This window comes from Triticum aestivum, chromosome 3B (genome assembly GCF_018294505.1).
Source record: "Triticum aestivum cultivar Chinese Spring chromosome 3B, IWGSC CS RefSeq v2.1, whole genome shotgun sequence".
In the NCBI taxonomy this organism is placed as follows: domain Eukaryota; kingdom Viridiplantae; phylum Streptophyta; class Magnoliopsida; order Poales; family Poaceae; genus Triticum; species Triticum aestivum.
The window spans coordinates 3,237,015-3,242,392 of NC_057801.1; the positions used below are offsets into that span (position 1 = coordinate 3,237,015).

Below are 5,378 nucleotides of genomic sequence, written 5' to 3' on the forward strand. Positions count from 1 at the left end.
ATGTGAAAATGGGCCGCACATAGGCTTGCGGCAGTGATAAAATTACTTCGGGTCTCGCTCCGAGGGTTTCTAAATATTAGAGAATAGATAGAGATGGAATGAGGTTAAATGGAGCCAAGGGAGGCCCATAAGCTTGGAGGAAGAAGAATGGCCTAGCTGAACTCCGAGGCACACAAAAGACCTAGATGAATTGTTGTATACAATTAGCTCAGAGTATATATAGAATATGAGTTTGAGCACACGTGTAATTATTTTGATAGATTGACATTTCAATTATGTCACTCATTGAACATATGCATGTAGCTCGGAAACACAGTGTGACAACTTTAATTTACATTTATTTTATCTCAAAAAATTATGTACTTTCTTTGTAACAAAAAAAATTATGTACTATTTTTAGGCGTAACAAAGGTATGTTTTTTTCCTGAGACAAGCATAGCAAAGGTATGTACCTCCATAGTACTGCCTCCGTTCTAATGGGTGGACCTACCTCTCTCTTCCTGTGGGTTGAGGCCCATACTAGCGAGCCATCCTCCAAGCGACGCGACCGAGCAACAGGTAGATTGGCGCTGCTGTGCTGACATGGGACCTCCTATATAGCGCCGTACGCGCCGGCAGCCATGGGAGCGCGTATCCTTCCCGATCCCCCGCGCGCCCTGATGGGTCGGCCTATGTGCGTAGCGGGGAGCCCCTTCTTTTTTTCTTCCTGTTTTCAGCTTTTTAATTTTAGAAATAATTCAGGATTTCAGAAAAAATTTGCATATACTAATGAATTATTCATGAGTTCAACAAGGTTCAGGAAATGGTAAATGCTCACAGATTCAAAAAATTGTTCACAATTTCAAACATAATGTTCGTCGATTCAATTTTTTTCACAATTTAAAACCTAGTTCTACAATATTCGAAAAATGTCTGAGAATTTTTAAAAATATTCAAGAAAATAAGAAAATTTTAAAAACTGTTCACAGTATCGAGAAAATGTGCACACTTTCAAGGAATGTTCGTGAAATTGCAAAATGTTCATGTTTTTTTAAAAAAAATCACGAATTTTTAAACAAAGTTCACAATTTTAAATTTTGTTTAGGATTTCTAAAAAATTGTTCATGATTTTGAAAAGATGTTCACTTTTTCAAAAATGTTGACTAATTTGTCAAAATTGTTCATCAACTCAATTTTTTTTCGTAAACTTGTGAAATATGTTCGGCAATTTGAAAAATGTTCACAATTTGAGAAAAATTGTCAAAAATTTGGAACATGGCCAAAAAATAGAAAGAACAAAAAAGAAAAATTGAAAATTAAATAAAAAAGAAAGAGAATAAGAAATAAAAACCTAAACAAAGCAATAAATAATAGAAAACGAAAATATTTTAGCAAATTGAAAAAACAAAGAATAAAAATGTAAATGTAAAAATAGGAAACAAAACAAAAATAAAATGCAACATAAAAGAAAAAAACTGGGGGACCTTGCACCCCACATGGGCCGTCCCCGAATGTGTGCAGGGGAGAGCTGGGGGTGCGCGCTTGGGCGCTAGGGGCGCCCTACGTGCCAAGTGTCAAAAACGTTCTTATATTATGGGACGGAGGAAGTAGGAGCCACACGCTGACATGGTCGGAAGCCGCCACCGCCACGGCGGATGAGGGGGGTCGCCGCACCAGTGTCTGCATCCTCTGCTCACGCCAACCCTAAATTTGCTCCTCTGTCTTTTTTATCCACTTCTAGTTTCTATCCTGAGCGGATGGTGGCGGATCCAAGCTAACATCACAAGGGAATTGAGCAGATCCTCCTGCGCATCAATCAACCGATAAGTAGTCTTAATTTAATGAATTATTAGTACTGAAATTTCGAGTATTTTGATGGACTGGTAGGGATATTTATAGTGTAGTTTTGGTGTATTCGTAGTGAGAAATTATTGACTTCTCGACGAATTGGCAATGATGTTTGGGGTGCTTTGGTGAATTAGTAGTCGCACATAGGCGTGAGAATATTCTTATTTAGTGTGTCCCATCAAGATAGAAGAACAAGTTCCAGCCAGATCTATTCTTGATTACTTCATTTTCTCGGAGCACAGAAATAGTTTGTGATTCCTCAGTAAATATGACTATTACAATTTTTGGTGGTCTTGGTCATGCTTCTGCTTTCAACGTCGTTCACTTTGTTTAGTGATGAAGTGAAACTTTATGTCAAATGTGATTTTTATGGATACTTTTGCGGTCATCATGGCTGTTGCAAGGGAAAAACTAACAAAAAAAAATCAAAGCTTTCACATGAACAGGGGAGGGGATTCTCTCACTTTTAATGTAATGGAAATTTATATTCATCACCATGATGCAATTTAGTTTACTGAGCGGATGTGTTGGATCCACCGTAAATCAGAAAAGGGCGCCTATTATTCGATCACCATGTAGTCTCGTGCTCATTTGGTCTTCCTCATATTCATGGGGCTGCCTGGAGCAGTGCCCACTTCTGTTTAACGACCAATTGAACTATAGATGAGCAAATGATCACACAAAGCTTCTCGATAAGATGAGGAGCATATTATTGTGTTTTTATGTCAAGCAAAATCATCACTTATTGCTATGTATTTTGAGGGTCAAGCATTCCCTGTGCCATGACTTGAAAATAAACAATTGTACATATGGATGGCACACCAAAAAGATTCTAGTTATGCTATTGTGGAAAACAATCAAGCCGTGGGTGGTTCTGACATAGCTTGTTCTGGTTGAATTCTGGCATCTCCCAATTGACACTCCTGTTTGCCTTATTGCCCAGTTAAAGCCTACTGCGTTTCTAGTAGTGTTTTCACTCCTGAAATACTAATTCTATTATTTTTCAGTTCTTTATTTTGATTCATTGTTCTTCAATTTCCATGGTCAAGGGAAGTTGCCATCGTGGAGAGGTCCTCTAAGAACATCTGCCGTGCCTCCACCTCTACCTCCTCGCCTTTGTCTGCACCTTATGTTTGTGCAGATCTCCTGGACAGTCTGCTTCATGAAATTATTGCTCTCTTCAACTCATTCCATGACTTCCTTGCTTTCATCGCCACCTGCCATTCTTGGCGCGCTGCAGTATCTACATTTCCCTCTGTGTATACCTTCGGCTTCCCACCACTCCACTTCAAACCAGATGGTCCTTATGTTAGTCCACATCGCGGCCGTATCAAGCCCATCCTTTTATCTAATTGCAAGTGGCAGCTCAGTGATCCTAGCAAGAAAAACTTATCCCTTGCGTGTTCAGTGCCTCAAAATACGCCAGATACAATGCACTATTTGGGCTACTCATATGGGTATCTTATCTTCTCCTACGAGGCATTCTCCTACGAGGAGCACTGCCTTCTTGTTGATGTTTACACCGGTACCAAGGTGAAGCCCCCCAAACTCCCACCCAACAACAAACTTGGGTACATTTGTGGCATAGGCGTCCTTACGGCCCCACTAAATTCACCAAACTCTCGCCTCCTCCTTTGCTCGACATCTTCCATGTTTCAGTGGCAGGTTGGAACAGACTACTGGTCAGAGCACTCTCTTGCTCTCAGTGATGAAAATATCCATCAGATTGTGGTATTCAAAGGTGATATCTTTGTCATGGATGATTTTATGAGCCTCCACACTGTACACTTCACACCTCAGTTCAACATGCAAGAAGTACCAATTATGTGGGAATCCTTTTTTCCTATTAACCCATGGTTGGTGGCCTGTGGGGACATGCTTCTCATGGTTGACCTCTCGGTAAGCTCTTTTGATTGGAACGGCACAGATAGTCACACCTTCAACGTCTTCCGCCTTGACTTTGCTGTTGAGCCAGCTAAGTTTGTGAAGATGGAGAAGTTGGAAAATTATGCCCTGTTTGTTAGTCTTGATAAGAGGAATCCTACATTCTCTTGCATGAGCCCGGAAAGATGGGGGAGGACAGAGTAACTGCATTTATGCTGCCAAGCTATTTGAAGATCCTGATGAAACTTGGGCCGTGGTCGAGCTTGGTCAGCCAGTGCGAAAAAGCACAGTTCAGTACCTACTCTACGGTCGTGCGTTCCCTCCCGACTGCAGTTTACTAAGTAGCTTTTGGGTGTTTCCCGGTTTAATTTATGGTTTGTGGTCATGTCTTGCACAAGACCTGACGTTTATTTTAGTTAGCAGCTGGTCTTGTAAGGGTAACATTTCCTGAATTTGAGACGAATGCTTTGTGCTCAAGTACAATTGCTGCCAATCGGCATGCTGCTGTTATGCCTGGTTGTAGTGAACATCACAATTGCATCTGTCATCATCTCCTTGCGCCTGTAGATGCATCAGTAGAATAAATGTCGCATGGGTTTCAACCATCTGCTGATAAATGATAGTACTATGCCGTAGAATGCACATTTTGCATGGTTTTGTTAATGTACAATTTGTAGCAATTGTGTACTATGTAGTGATAATCATAGAATAGCACTGTACTCTGCTCCAGTTTTCTCTACTCTGATTGTGTGATTGATAGAACATGGTTTGTTCCGTTTCAAAAATAAAATAAATGGAACATGGGTTGTTGCGTATGTGCATTTCAGCAGCTAAAGGGAGTCTTGGCAATATCTGGTGGTTGGACTCACATGGAGCGATTCTGCCCAAATCTCTCGTCTGATTCCATCTCTTGAAAATTAGATCATCAATCAGTATGTGCTTGCAGTTTTGCTTGGAAGTTTGTATGACACGGACAGAGCGAGCAATGGCTCTTCAGATGTATAGATATATTAGCTGAATGTCTTTGCGTGGCCACGAATCGATAGCGGTGCTAGCTTAGCGATGCCGGCCCGAGCAACTTTGGCTTGAAATTGAGGCAATAGTTTGCCATCAATCAGACAACATCCATTGGGGAGGAGCAGTTAGAATGCAAAAAGTGGATGAAAACGCCTAGAAAAAATATTGCGCACCAGCGGAGGGCCGCCCCCTCCCGTCGACCTTAAATAATACCCTGCTTTCGCTACCCACTCATTCCTACTACTGATTTACAGGTCTATCTATGAGACCATAATTTCTTAAAGCCATCCTCCAGTGTCATGTCAATGTCTCGCTGAGAGTATAATGCAGTAGTGGGTGAATGAAACATATACAAAATATGGGATCACTAACTTGCTTGGGAATTACACTTAAAAGAAAACAATAACGTGTGAATGAAATAAGTAGTAGAAATGATGCAATAAAAAAGTAATGCACTCAGACTGGGCTGAAGATCTCTCTAGATTGGGACTGTGAAGGCCGTGGTGCGCCTGCGTCGGCTTCATAACAAGATGGATGTGGCCTCTGAAGCTTGTCTGCCAAGGTCTCCATCCCCATGAATGACCAGAGGAGCCAGATGCTTGTTAGGCATTCACCGCCTTCGCCTAGGCTCTTGGCATGGAGGTACCCTC

General features: G+C 41.3%; 1 pseudogene; it reads left to right on the forward strand.

Annotated features, from left to right (window-relative positions):
* Positions 1 to 1,932: 1,932 nt before the first annotated feature.
* LOC123072943 (uncharacterized) lies at positions 1,933 to 4,278 on the forward strand (annotated as a pseudogene).
* The last annotated feature ends 1,100 nt before the right edge of the window (positions 4,279 to 5,378 follow it).